Here is a 16,108-nt window from a genome sequence, read left to right on the forward strand (position 1 = left end):
ATTCTCCTATGATTCTTTGCATTTCTATGAAATTGGTTTTAAGTAACAAAGTTCCTGATAATTTTATATTTTTATTTTAAAAAGTTTTAAAACGATTATTTACTTATTTATTTATTTATTATTTATTTATTTATTTGAGAAAGAGAGAGTGAGAGAGAGGCATCTAAAGAGGGGGTGGTGAGAAGTAGAGGGAGAGAGACAAACTGACTCCTTGCTGAGCATGGACCCTGAGGTGGGGTCCTGAGATCATGACCTGAGCTAAAACTAAGGGTCAGATACTTAACTGACAGAGCCACCCAGGTGTCCTATTACTGATTCTTTTTTTTCCCTAACATCTTCTTTCATGATGATAGAAGTGTTTCCTTTTTTATTATTATTTAAATTCAATTGGCCAACATATAGCACATCATTAGTTTCTGATGTAAAGTTCAATAATTCATCAGTTTCCTATAACACCCAGTGCTCATCCCATCATGTGCCCTCCTGCTACTGATTTCTAATTCTTTGCATTTCTCCCCTACCATTTCCTTTGGTATAACTAAAGGTTTGTCAGTTTTGTTTAGCTTTTCAAGAAATTGGCTCCTAGCATCGTTAATCTTTCCTACTCATTTTCTGGTCTATATTTCATTTAGGTATGCTCTGATATTTGTTATTTCTTTTCCTCTGCTGCTTGGGACTTAGTTTGTTCTTTTTCTAGGTCTTTGAATCATAAACTGAGGTTATTTACTTAAGGTTTTTAATTTTCCTTAATGTAGGCATTTACTGCTATAAACTTCCCTCTTAGAGCTGCTTTTGCAACATCCCATAAGTGTTGGTAGGCGGTGTTTTCACTGTCATTTGATTCAAGATTTTTTAATTTCCTTTTTGTTTTTTTCTTTCACCCATACATGAGTGCATGGTTTAATTCCCGCATATTTGTAAATATCTCAGATAACTGTACCCTTACATTCATGCAGCATTATTTACAATAGCCAAGACACGGAAACAGCCCAGGATCCATTGTAAGGTGAATTAATAATATTGGCATATTCATACAATAGAATTCAACAAATAAAAAAAGGAAGACATCCTTTCATTTGCTAAACATGGATCAGGGGCGCCTGGGTGGCACAGTCATTAAGCCTCTGCCTTTAGCTCAGGGCGTGATCCCAGCATTCTGGGATCCAGCCCCACATCAGGTTTCTCCGCCAGGAGCCTGCTTCTTCCTCTCCCACTCCCCCTGCTTGTGTTCCCTCTCTCGCTGGCTGTCTCTCTCTGTCAAATAAATAAATAAAATCTTTTAAATAAATAAATAAATAAATAAATAATAAATAAATAATAAAACATGGATCAATCCCAAGGGCATTACACTAAATGAAATAATCAGACAGAGAAAGACAACTAGTGTATGATATCACTTATACGTGAAATACAAAAATCTGAATTCATAGAAAGAGAGAGTAGTTTGCTGTTTGTGTGTGGCTGGGGTTTGGGGAAATGAGCAGATGCTGATATCAGCCCACAAACATTCAGTTATAAGACGAATGAGTCCTGAACATAATGTACAGCATTTTCATGATGGTTAACTATATTGTGTTGTAGACTTGCATGCTGCCAACAGAGTACATAGTAAATGTTCTTACAACAAAAAGAAATGGTAATATGCGAAGAGATGGATGTATTCACTAACCTATCGTGGTGATCATTTCACAATGTATATGTAAATGAAATGGCCAATCGCAATTTTATATGTCAATTATATCTCAATAAAACTGCATAAATGGGGGCGCCTGGGTGGCACAGTGGTTGAGCGTCTGCCTTCGGCTCAGGGCGTGATCCTGGCGTTGTGGGATCGAGCCCCACATCAGGCTCCTCGGCTATGAGCCTGCTTCTTCCTCTCCCACTCCCCCGGCTTGTGTTCCCTCTCTCACTGGCAGTCTCTATCTCTGTCGAATAAATAAAAATAAAATCTTTAAAAAAATACTGCATAAATGAAGAAAAATATTCCTATGTCTCTGTATTCTATTTGAATTTCAAATGTCACCTCATTCCAGTGGAACTCTCCCCATAAAAAATAAATAAAACACAGTACCAGGATGAAAACCATCAGGAATATGTCACTGGGGAGGTCAATCAATAGGAAAACAGTATCTACATAAGGATGCCATGAAGATAGCATCAGTGATACAACAGTTCTTAGTTCCATCAATCAGTGAGTTAGATACAAGTGTCCTGGTCTCTCTGAGTCATCTGGAAAGAATATTGTTTCTTTCTTTATTCTTTAATTCTTAAACTAGGATGGTGATCTACAGGCAAGTGGTGGAGAGAATATATTTCCATTTGGAGGAAAGCCTGACACTGTGGAGTAGAATTTCCATAACTGCCCCATAGACACATAACACAATCTCTCTGTTAGTTCTGAGATCATTCCACCTTTGAAGGTGGAAATGGAAAGGAATCTTTCCAAGTTGAAATTTGTACTAGTGTAGACTGTTTGCAGAGATCGTCCCACATCCCCATCTTTCTCTGTAGTCATGTCTTTGAAAATGTGTGCAGTACCTTCTGGGCTGGATTAGGATATTTTATGTGCTGTGGCCAGCAGGATATTATGGGAGCGGCAGTGGACTTGAGAGCCTTGGTACATTTCTGCTGCTCTGTCTTTGAACTCTGCCTCCAAAAAATGAATTCAACCAGGGGGGCTGCCAGAGGAAGCAAGGACATGTGGAGCAGAGCCCAGTTGTCCAAGTCAAAAGTTGTCCACCCTGGATCAGCCACAGGTAGCTAACCAACCCCCAATTATATTAGAATACCCTGGCAAGATCATCAGAGCTCCCAGCTGACACACAACTGACTCAAGACTCTTGAGGAGATCAACAGAGATTAGAACAACTCATCACCATACAAGTCCACCTGATACTGGAGACATTATAGCAGGCCATTTGCTTTTAAGATGGCCTGTTATGCAGCAACATTCTTGATCATTCTGTTCTTAAAGTTTATTTTGGATACCTGCTAAAAAGAGATTCTAGGGGAGCCAGGGTGCCTCAGTTGGTTGAGTGTCCAACTCTTGGTTTCAACTCAGGTCATGATCTCAGGGTCATGGGATGAAGCTCTGCTTAAGGCTCCATGCTCTGCTGGAAGTCTGTTCAAGATTCACTCCTGCTCTCTCCACCCCTCTCCCCCCACTCATCTCCCTCTCTTAAATAAATAAATAAATAAATATTAAACCAAAAAAGTGACTCTAATGAGGATCCTGTTCAGGTATTAAGTAGAGTTTGGAAGGACATGCATTGTTGTGGAGAAAAATGGTGACCCCCAAATCACAGAACTAGGCAGGAATTCAGGGTCTCAGTGTCCTGAAGAGACATCTTGATTTTAGCCCAATCAGACTCATTTTTGGCTTTGACCTCCATGACTGGAAGAGTGTAAATTAGTTTCTCTTAAACCCTCCGTGTGGTAACTGATGAAAGCAGCAATAGAAAAGTGACAAAGACATTTCTCCAATAAAATTTTCTTTGACGTAACTGAATTTAAGCTTCTCAATTCAGTCACTTAGCTTCCTTGGTTAAGGGTATTCTGGGTTGAAATCCTACCTTAAGAAGAAGGAAGATCTAAAGTCAGTTTGGAGATATTCGTCTCTTTAGCTGGTGCAGAGAATTTCTCCTTGCATGTGGTTCTGTCCTTGAGGCCTCTGGGTATTAAGATAGGAAAAGTGATGCATTGTGAACATTAAGGCCACCTGTTCTACTCTAAATTTGTCTAAATTTCTAAATTCTTAGAATTTCATGTGACTGCAAATGTTCATTCTTTTCATTTCCTAACCCTCCAAGTTTCTCTCAAGCTTGCTTTCAAACAATAGATAGGTTACAATGAGTGATAATGATAGTTTGAGCCTTGCGCATGTACATAGATGAATGTGAGTGTGTTTTCTTGAAATAAATGAGCACATGAATACACATACATTTACATACACACAACCCTTAGTCTTGAACATTCTTTGGACCCAACAAATTATTTCCACACATTTCATCTTTCTCACAACATCCCTTGAAGTTATCTTTATGATTCTGACATTGCATTCAGAAAGAAATGAAAGCTGGAGAGATTACACCGTAACAATTGCATAATGAAGTAGTTAGAACTTACTGTGGGCCTTCTGGAGTTCTTTGGAAATGAACCATGTAGTGTGTTCCCATGAGTTTTCAATGACTCTTTCAATGCCTGAAGTTGTATGCTCTAAGTATGTACAGTAAGTATATCACATGTAACAGTGCTCCAATAAAATACTTAGAATTAAGTGTGTTTTATTTACTTTATTTACTTTAAATATGTTTAGTATATTGTATGTCATTGTATTTCAAGAAAGTGTTTAAGAGAAGAAATTCTGTTAAAACTACCGAAGGAATTCAGTAGGATATAAAGTCAATATACAAAACAATTGGTTGCATTTGTATACTCAAATCACAAGCTCTCAGAAAGAGAAATTAAGAAAACAATCCCATTTACAACTGCATCAACAAGAATAAAATATCTATGATTAAATTCAAACAGCAAGGCCCCCCTACAACCAGCAATTGCACTACTGAGTATTTACCCCAAAGATACAGGTGTAGTGAAAAGAAGGGTCATACGCACCCCAATGTTCATAGCAGCATTGTCCACAATAGCCAAACTGTGGAAGGAGACATTTAAGGCATTTCAACAAATGAGTGGATAAAGAAGATGTGATCCATAGATACAGTGGAATATTACTCACCCATCAGAAAGGATGATTACCCAACATTTGCAGCAACATGGATGGGACTGGAGGAGATTATGCTAAGTGCAATAAGTCAAGCAGAGAAAGACAATTATCATATGGTTTCACTCATTTATGGAACATAAGAAATAGGAAGATCAGCAGGAGAAGAAAGGGAAGAGTAAAGGGGGGATAAACAGAAGGGGGAATGAACCATGAGACACTATGGACTCTGGGAAACAAACTGAGGGCTTCAGAGGGGAAGGGGGTGGGGGATTGGGATAGGCCGGTGATGGGTATTAAGGAGGGCACATTTTGCATGGTGCACTGGGTGTTATACACAAATAATGAATCATGGAACATTGCATCAAAAACTGGGGATGTACTGTATGGTGACAAATATAACAAAATAAAAATTATAAAAAATTTTAAAAAATAAAAAAGATCCCAGAACATGAAAGCAAGGTGCTTGCAAATACAATTTGCATATTGGAAGTAAATGGCTAACAAGTCAAAAATCTATTCAGCCTCTGGTAATAAAATCGTTGCAAAGTGATGTTCCTTGCATATCTTTCATTTTTTTGTTTTGTCATTTCGTTTCCTTGCATATCCTTGCCTTTTCTCCCCCAGTGAATAGCAATGGGAGAGCAGATACTGTGAAATGTATGCCTCAGAAACTGCTGTCATGGGGTAGTATTTACCTCCACAGACCAGGATCCTTCTAATAAATACAGGACAAGCTAAATGCACCCCTTTTGGAAAATTTTGAAAACGCTCTCGCTCCACTGCTCACATCTCTAATTCTAATACTCTGTTTTCCTTCTCCCTTAGCTGCAAACTCCTTGAATATGTTCTGATTTCACAGGAAACACTTTATGCTCCCCATTCCTACCTCTGTCTCTTCCAACTGTACTTCCTTTTCGACCACATATTGTCGGCAATGATCACTGTATTGCTGGGTCCAACAAACACTTGTTTTTAAAATATATTAAATAAATTATTTTTAACCTTAGTAGACAACCCAGCAAACAAACATGCAAACTCTTGGCTCTGTATTAGGCTGGTTAGGTTCTTAGGTGACCTCAGGCAAAGGTTCTCGGGTTCCTTCTCCCTGATCCTTTCCTGAAATACCAGCTGAGCTCTTAGACAACACTGGGTGGGGTCTATAAGATGAAAGCCTCCAGGTGGAGGTCCCAATTCCTCCCTGGGGGGGTGATGATGGAGATTGGAGCTCGAATCCCAGACAGGACTGCAGGAAACAGTGGAGCATGGGTCCCCCAACCAGACTTAGGAACCCAAATGCAACAACCATGTCCTGCCTCCACAAGGATGCACCATGATAAGGGACTGCAGTGGAGGATATATTTACAACTCCCTGAGTCTGGTCACTAGGCACTGTTTCCATTGTTACTGTCACCTCTGAGCATATTATTTCCCCATGGGCCATTGGTCTGGACAGAAAGGAAGTTTTTTCCTGCTAATTCTCTGTTCCCAGGAGACCAGATTAGAAGTCAGTTGAATCCAGTTTTTCATACTTTATCTCTGGCCTTCCAGAGTATTTTTCTTTTTTAAAATTAAGTTCAATTAGCCATCATATAGTACACCATTAGTTTTTCATGTAGTGATCAAGAATTCATTAGTTGTGTATAACACCCAGTGCACATCACATATGTGCCCTCTTTAATGCCCATCACCCACTTATCCCATCCCCCACCCCTCTCCCTTCTACAACCCTCTATTTGTTTCCTGGAGTCCAGAGTCTCTCATGGTTTCTCTCCCTCTCTGATATCTTTCCGTTCCATTTTCCCTCCCTTCCCCTATGGTCCTCACCCTATTCCTTATATTCCACATATGAGTGAAATCATTTGATAATTGTCTTTCTCCGATTGACTTATTTCACTTAGCATAATCCCCTCCAGTTCCACCCAGTTAGATGCAAATGGTAGGTGTTCATCCTTGTTGATGGCCCAGTAATATTCCATTATATATATGAACCACATCTTTATCTGTTCATCTATTGAAGGACATTTAAGGTACTTCCACAGTTTGACTATTGAGTACATTGCTGCTATGAACATCGGGGTGCATGTGCTCCTTCTTTTCCCTACATCTGTATCTTTGGGTAAATATCCAGCAGTGCAATTATTGGGTCAGAAGGTAGCTCTATTTTTAACATTTTGAGGAAACTCCGTACTGTTTTCCAGAGTGGCTGCACCAGCTTGCATTCCCAACAACAGTGTAAAACGGTTCCCCTTTCTCCACATACGCACCAACATTTGTCATTTCCTGTCTTGTTGATTTGGGCCATTTAAACTGGTGTGAGGTGGTATCTCATCGTGGTAATGATTTGCACTTCCCTGATGGCAAGTGATGTGCAGCATTTTTTCATGGGTCTGTTAAGCACTTGTATCTCTTTTTTGGAGAAGTATCTGTTCATGTCTTCTGCTCATTTCTTGACTGGATTACTTATTTTTTGAGTGTTGAGTTTGAGAAGTTCTTTATAGGTCTTGGATATCAGCCCCTTATCTGTTATGTAGTTTACAAATATCTTCTCCCATTCCTTGGGTTGCCTTTTAGTTTTGTTGACTGTTTCCTTTGCTGTGAAGAAGCTTTCAATCTTGAAGTCCCAATAGTTCATTTTTGCTTTTGTTTCCCTGGCCTTTAGAGATGTGTCTTGCAAGTTGCTGTGGCCTAGGTTGAAGAGGTTAATGCCTGTTTTCTCCTCTAGGATTTTTATGGATTTGTGCCTCACATTGAGGTCTTTCATCCATTTTGAGTTTATCTTTGTGGATGGTGTAAAAGAATGGTCCAGGTTCATTCTTCTGCATGTGACTGTCCAATTTTCCCAGCACGATTTATTGAAGGACTGTCTTTTTTTTCATTGGATACTCTTTCCTGATTTGTAGAAGATTAGTTGACCATAGAGTTGAGGGTCCATTTCTGGGGTCTCTCTTCTGTTCCATTGATCTATGTTTCTGTTTTTGTGCCAGTACCATGCTTTCTTGATGATCAGGGCTTTGTAATGAAGCTTGAAGTCAGGTATTGTGATGCCCCAGCTTTAGTTTTCTTTTTCAATATTCCCCTGGCAATTAGGGGTCTTCCAGACCTTTAACGTCATTGCATCTTATCCCCATTTGAGTTCATGTTTTCTCCAAATCTAAGACTGAGGAACCTGCTTCACCAGGTCTCCTGGACTTCCAAAGTATGGTCTTTGGCAGAGAAGATCTCCCGATATAAATAGAAAATGGCTATTCCCCATTTTAACAAGAAAGAGTGGTACCTTAATTTGCTATAAATATATAGGAACTATGTCCTTGTCTTCCTTTTTTTATTATTATTTTTTATTTTTACTTTTTTATTATATTATGTTAGTCACCATACAGTACATCTCTAGTTTTTGATGTAAAGTTCCATGATTCATTACTTGCGTATAACACCCAGTGCACCATACAATATGTGCCCTCCTTAATACCATCACCAGCCTATCCCATTCCCCCACCTCCCTCCCCTCTGAAGCCCTCAGTTTGTTTCCCAGAGTCCATAATCTCTCATGGTTCATTCCCCCTTCTGTTTACCCCCCCTTTCTTCTTCCCTTTCTTCTCCTACCGATCTTCCTACTTCTTATGAGGAACTATGTCCTTGTCTTCCTGATGGTTTTGACTAATCAATCAGGTGATTCATGCTGATAACAAAAATTCAGAGCTGCCATTTACTGGTCCATTTTTAAAAGTTTGTTAATTATGAGAATTTAGTTCATTTTATGCACCATACAATGAGTGAGAATCCTATATGGATAATTTTATTTCATTTTTCCAGACATCCACTCTGTAATATTTGCACTACAATGAACCTTATGTGACACTTGTAAAAGTGGGGCTCAGAGGTGTGAAATGAGCTATCCTGAGTTCTGAGCTGAGGGAGGGATGATGTTTGACTTGCTCTCCACCAGATATTTTCAGTTTTCATGCTCTAGGTCATGGTTCTCAACAGGGGCTTTTTTGCCTCCAGACAGCACTTGACAAGATATGGAGAAACCTCTGGTTGTCATAACTAGGGATCTGCTACTGGCACCTCCCTAGTGAGCTGAGCTCAGGGATGTTGCCCCATATTCCACAATGCACAGGATGGCCCCCACCACAAAGAATTATCTAGCACAGATGTCAACAGTGGAGAGGCTGAGAACACTAATCTAGACCCAGAACTTCTCCAACATTACTGTGCATAGGAATCGCTTGAGGATCCTGTTCAATATCAGATTCTAATTTGAAGATCTGAGATCCTATAATTGTAACTATTTCCCAGATGCTACTGATGCCATCAGTCCTGGTCTGTGGAACAGTCTTTGAGTACTAAGGCTGTGGTTCAGTGTTTAAGTCAGGGAGAGTTGTTTCTACACCTTCTCAACCAAGAATCCTTGTGCTCACCTCAGGTCTGACCTTAGGTGGTCATATGATGGACTCAGTAGGTAAGCTTGCACATGTTCAAGTTTATGTGTGCTTCTTGAGGATTTCCCTCTTGAGCTGTGCTGCCTTAGGGGCAGGAAGATGCCAGATGGAAGACATGCATAGGACAAGGTATGGGGAAATGGCGTGGAGCTTCCATGTCTTCTCCAGGTCATGCCACCAACCTGGAAGCATTCTGAACCATCCTTATGGGTTTCATGGAAGCTTCATAAAAGACATGAAGGATTAAATCATTGGTCACTGGTGATTAGACTCCATCTCCAGCCCCTCTCCCATCCCACGAAGTCAGGGGGTGGGACCTAAAGTTCCTGTCCTTTAACCATATGGTTGGTCCTCCTGGCAAGCAGCCCCACTCCTTAGGTGCTTTCCAAAGTCACTTCATTAAGTTGATGAAAGACAACTTTACAGCTCTTATCACTTAGGAAATTCTAACTTGAGAAGCTCTGTGCCAGAAATGGAGATGAAGACCAAATGGATGTTTTTTGTTATAACTCATATTATCGTTGTTATAAATGTAGTACTGGATGAAGCCTTGATTGTAATTTTGTCACAATGCTACCAGTTCTCAAACTCTGGCACAGTGATTTTCAACCAGACATGGTTTTTCCCATGGGGATACTTGGGCCATGTCTAAAGGGATGCTGCCCAATGTTTATAATCCATGAGATAGCAGCCAACACAAATTGCTATCCAGCCCCAAATATCAACAGTGAGAAGGTGAGAAATACGACTCTAGGCCATAATTTCTCTACCTTCATTGTGCATACAAATCACTAAAGTGATAGGGAACTAATGAATCATTGAACACTACATTGGAAACTAAGTTAATTGAATTTAAATTAAAGAAAATTTTCAAATTCTAATTCATTAGGTGTCCAGTGCTCCCAGTGACTCTGTATTTCTAATAAGCTCCCAGGTAGTGTGGATGCTGCAGGTCCTGGTCTGTGGGGGCACAGTTTCAGAGCAAAGCTGAGGTCTTGTGTTAGAGTCATGTGTAGGTAGTAGTTAGGTCTTCTCCACCAGGAATCTTCCTTGAACGTGTTTTTGAAAGAATAGTTTTTCACTCACTCTTTTGGTGGTGACAAATTATGTGCTCAATTTTTTATATTGAAAAGCTATTGAGTGATATGAAAAATATCTATAAAAAAGATTTTGTAGCAGGCCCGGGAGGGCCTCCAAAAGACGTTATCCTGAATAACATCTGAAAATATTAGCTTACGTAGTAGGGTAATTAAGACAGCAGAAGGAATAAAACTACTGGTCATTATCTTACAATAAGAAGATAAGCCTGACTGACTCATTTCACTTAGCATAATAGCCTCCAGTTCCATCCACGTCAATGTAAATGGTAGGTATTTATCCTTTCTGATGGCTGAGTAATATTCCATTGTATATATGAACCACATCTTCTTTATCCATTCATCAGTTGAAGAAAATCTCGGCTTCTTCCACTATTTCACTCATATGTGGAATATAAGGAATAGTGCAGAGGACCATAGGGACAGGGACATAAACTGAATGGGAAGAAGTCAGAGAGGGAGACAAACTGTGAGAGACTTCCGACTCTGAAAACAAACTGAGGGTTACAGAGGAGAGGGGTGTGAGGGGATGGGGTAACTGGGTGATGGGCATTAAGAAGCTCACATGATGTGATGAGTACTGGGTGTTATATGCAACTAATGAATCATTGAACGTTACATCAAAAACTGGTGACGTATTATATGTTGGTTAATTGAATTTAAATTTAAAAAGAAGATAAGCCTGGATTATCCACATTGCACCAGTGCAATAACAATGGTCCTCTAAATGTGGAAGAGGGAGGAAGAAGAGTGCAGTCAGAGAGACACTTGAAACTACTGTTATGCTGGTTTTGCAGGTGGAGGAAAGGCCATGAGCCAAGGAATGTGGGGGCCACTGGACAGTGGAGCAGGAAAGGGGACGTTCTGCCCTGGAGCATCCAGAAGGGTCACAACCCACATAATTATTTTAGCCCAGTGAGACCCCTTTCATGCTACTGATTTCTAAACCCATCAGAGAATCATTTGTTTTGAGACACGAGTGTGGATATTTGTGACAACAGTGAAAGGAATCTAATGCAGATATTTGTCCAATAAGATAGTGTTTGCAGGAACTGAGTTTGGGCCTCTCAAATCATTCGGTTAGCTTCCCTTGGGCCAAGGCATTTTGTGCTGAAATCCCACATTAAGTAGAGAAATTGGAGTCAATTTGGAGAGATTTGTCCCCATTAGATGGTACAGAGAATTCCCCACTGCATAAATGTAAACCTGGTTCTGATTTTGGGCCTTTGAGGCATTAAGATAGGAAAAGTAATTCATTATTAAAATTAAGTCACCCTAATTTTTTAAAGATTTATTTATTTATTTGAGGGGGAGGGGAGGGGAAGAGACAGGGAGAGAGAAACTCAAGCAGACTCCACACTGAGCACAGAGCTTGACAGAAGGTTGGATCCCATGACCCCGAGATCATGACCTGAGCCAAAACATAGAGTCTGGCACTCAATGGACAGTGCCACCCAGGCACCCCACCCTAGATTACTCATTCTACTTTAAATCTTTTTTTTTAATTATGTTCAATTAACTTGTGTCAAAATTTCTAGATTCTTCTTATTTCACATTCATGCAAACATTCTTTTTCATTTCAATATTCTGAAAATTTCTCTCAAGTTTTCTTTCAGCACAATAGATGGGATTATAAACCAGTGTGTGTGTGTTTGCACACATTTGTGTGAGCATATTTATTTAAAAGATGTGCATGAGTGCACACACTTACGTCCATACACACACTCCTCACTCTCAAATGTTTTCTTTGCACATGACAAAGTGTATTCAACACTTTATTTATTCCTCACAACATGCATTTCAAGTTCCACATTACCTTCAGAAATAAGGAAACAGATGTCCAGGTGAATTACATTTTTAACAATAACATAAAAATGCAGATCAAACTTCCAGTGCATCTTCTTGAGTTCTTACAAATGAACCCATACAGTATATATGCTTAATTCAAGTATGGTGCCCTTAATTCAGAAATTCGTGCATTTAATATATCTGTAGCTTATTGTATGTAAACTGCAATAGGTGTATGACTTACATCGGATCAAAAGCACCTGTGGCTGTCACACCTGACAGGGGTGGGAGAAATGTATTATAACCATAAAGAAGGCAAAGTGGCACATAAGGATATAGAAATAGCAAAATTCAATAAGGCAATTTACATTTAGTAAATTAATTTTTGCATAAATTGTAAGATTAACCTACATATTTAAATGGGGTAAATATCATGTGCTAGTTGAAGAAAGAAACAAACTACAGCTCCGCACAACATAGCAGATGAGCTTTAGAAATACAATGTAGAGATGGTTAATTAGAACACAATACATCAGAACAACTCCCCACCAGACGATCTCATCCAATTATAAAGACATCATATGAAGACACGTGTTTTCAGAATAGCTGTTTATGCAGTTTTAGCAAACAGATACACTTATAAAAGCAACCTGGACTGAGAGATTATAAAAACCTGCTTCTTCCCATTCTGGGCATTTGCACTGATATTTGGGGACAGAATTCATGATTACGCTGCTATTGAAGTTTCTCAGAGCAGAAGATAAATAAAGTGAGTTACTTAAATGCATGCAGAATTTGAATTCAAACAAGTGGAAATTCTAGGGAATAAATAGAAGGAGCCAATTCTACTTCCATAACCTGATCAACGAATAGCAGTTCCTGACTCTAAGGCTGTGAGTCCTGCAATCATGGGCACTTCTTCTACCCCAGGAACATAGGCCCTTACATCACTGGAAGCCAAATGATTCCCTTCAGAGCCCTCTTTATGTCTCTGTTCCTCAGGCTGTAGATGAAGGGGTTCAGCATGGGGGTGACCACCGTGTACATCACTGAGGCCACTGCACTTGCGTGGGAGCTCTGGGTAGCAGCAGAGCTAAGGTACACTCCTAGGCATGTACAATAGAATAAGGAGACAACTGAGAGGTGAGATGCACAGGTGGAAAATGCTTTATACTTGCCCTGAGCTGAGGAGATCCCAAGTATGGAGGAAACTATCTTAGAATAAGAGTAAAGGATCCCAGCAAAAGGACCACCACCCAACAAGACAGCTGCAAAATACATCACCAAGTTATTTAGAAAGGTGTCAGAACAGGCAAGTTGGATCATCTGATGTAGTTCACAAAAAAAGTGGGGGATTTGGAAGTGGGTACAGAACGAAAACCGCAACATCATTAAACTTTGTAACAAGGAATTCAGGACACACATGATCCAGGACACCAGAACCAGCAGTCCACACAGCCGTGGGTTCATGATGACCGTGTAGTGCAGGGGGTGACAGATGGCCACAAAGTGATCATAGGCCATCACACTCAGGAGAAAGACGTCCAACACGGCAAAGAGTATGAGGAAATAAATCTGAGTAACTCATCCTGCATAGGTTATGACTTTGCTCTGAGTCTGATTGTTCCACAGCATCTTGGGGACAGTGGTGGAGGTGAAGCAGATGTCTACAAAGGACAGGTTGGCCAGGAAGAAGTACATGGGGGTGTGGAGGTGGGAGTCTGAGCTGACGGCCAGGATGAGGAGCAGGTTTCCAAACACAGTGATTAGGTACATGGAGAGGAAAAGCCCGAATATGAGGGGCTGCAGTTCTGGTCCCTCTGAAAATCCCAGAAGAAGAAAGTTTGAAATTTGTGTTTCATTGCTCGGTCCCATGTGGTGGAGGTGACTTCTGGGAAAGAGGGAAATAACATGACTGATTTTCACACAAACTTGCATTACTCACAGATTTGAAATGTTACTCGTTCTTCTTTCTAATCTAGAAATTCATTTTAATACATTGTGCATGCCTCTGGTCCCCTTCAGGGAATCCCATGTGCCACCATAGTGATGGCATTTTTGTTCCAATCATTTTTTGCCAAAAGGCCATGTGTTCTATAATTTTAATTAAAAAATGCTTCCAAATTTCAGAAATATACAGTGAGTGTTGGCCATGATTTAGGCATTGTCTAGGCAAGGAGTACAGGGTGCTAAGGAACAAAAGTCCCCATCACTCAATGATGGAGAAAGAATACATTCATAAATAAGGTAATTAAATAACATTTCAAATGGGGGCAGGTGGTATGAAGAAAAGGGGTCATCACAAATATGAAGTTTGCTAAAACTGAGATATCAAAAACTAATGATGGAACACCACATCAAAATCTAATGAGGTACTATAGGGTGACTAACATAACATAATAATAAAAAAACTGAGGTACTATATAATAGTACATCATAACATAATAAAAAACATTTTTAAAAAACTTAGATATAGTTTAAGAAAAAAAAAAAAGAAATGCCTGTTTCACCCAGCAGCCTCAAGTACAGACTTACAGTGCTGTTGGATAAGGGACAGGCGGGGTTAGACAGGGGACACAAGACTAGGGTCACCCAGGGGGCTGCATAACCAGTCTCACAAAAATCTCAGATGTGGAAAAAGAGACATGATATTTACAAGAAAACCTGAGTTATAAGTTACAAGTTACAAGTTACCCTGTTTGTTCTAAATAGATAGTTACAAGTCCACCCTGTTTGTTCTAAATAGAGACATGATATTCTCAAATCCACCATGATATTAACAAGAAATGTACCAAGTTCCCTGGTCAGTTTCCATACATCAGAGAGGGAGGCCAACCATGAGCCATAGGAAACAAACTGAAGGTTGCTGGAGGGGAGGTGGGTGGGGGGATGGAGTAACTGGGTGATGGGCATTAAGGAGGGCATGTGATGTGATGAGCACTGGGTGTTATATGCAACTGATGAACTGTTGAACTCTAGGTCTGAAAGGAATGATGTACTATATGTTGGCTAATGGAATCTAAATTTAAAAAATAAACTAAAAATAAAATCTTTATCAATTTAATAGGCCCCAAACAGATATTGTATTGCTATTCTAATTTTCAATTCTTTGTTTACTAATGAGGTTAAACATTTTTATTAAATGTTAGTGGCCATATAGACAACATATAAAATACTTTAAACTGGAGATCGTTAGGAAGAAGTGACCTAAAAAAAATGCATCAGATTCGTTTTCATTTTGCTTTCTGAAATGAGATTGTAACTACATTGCCAGGGAAAATGAGGGAGAGCATCCTGATTTTCCCACTCATTGCATGGACCCTCAGCTTCTGTCTTCCTTTGACTGGGAACAGCTGGCCTTTGAAAATTGGCCACAAGGTGATGCTCTCTGCACAGCCCCTTCAAGCCTTATCTTAGGCTCCTTGAAACTTGACCTCCTCTCCTTCCAGCTCTTTGAAGCCTCATTAAAATTTATTCTTCCCTGGAGGCATGTTTCCTATTTTGCTTCAAATAGATACTTATCTTTCCCTTCAACCAGATTGTAAGTTTCATTGAAAGCCACTTATTTTGTCACACTCCTGTTAGCAACCACAAGGCCAGCTGCCTCCAATGTTTTTCAATGGAAATAAATGTAAAGGTTTAAAAGGTAAAAAGAAAAGAAAGAAAGAAAAAAAAAAAAGAACAACCATAAAAGCCCTCAGTGGCAACCCATTCAGAACCCTTTCATTCCTTGGGCACCTGGGTGGCTCAGTCCTTAAGCAACTGCCTTCAGCTCATGGCCTGATCCCAGGGTCCTGGGATTAAGCCCCACATCAGGCTCCCTGCTCCACTGGGAGCCTGCTTCGTCCTCTCCCACTCTCCCTGCTTGTGTTCCCTCTCTCACTGGCTGTCTCTCCTGTCAAATAAATAAAATCTTTAAAAAAAAAAAAAAAAAACAACCCTTTCCATTCCTGATAGCTCTTTCCTTTCCCTTCTTAGACTCCATGAGACAAGAGCCCTGCAACAATGTTACATTCTTTGTGGATGGAACTTGTAAACTGATAGCCAAGGGGTTACTGTGA

General features: G+C 39.9%; 1 pseudogene; it reads right to left on the reverse strand.

Moving 5' to 3' along the window:
• Positions 1 to 12,989: 12,989 nt before the first annotated feature.
• LOC123796636 (olfactory receptor-like protein OLF4) lies at positions 12,990 to 13,922 on the reverse strand (annotated as a pseudogene).
• Between the last annotated feature and the right edge of the window lie 2,186 nt (positions 13,923 to 16,108).

Source organism: Ursus americanus, chromosome 14, assembly GCF_024610735.1.
Source record: "Ursus americanus isolate L20-20 chromosome 14, mUrsAme1.1.p, whole genome shotgun sequence".
NCBI lineage: Eukaryota > Metazoa > Chordata > Mammalia > Carnivora > Ursidae > Ursus > Ursus americanus.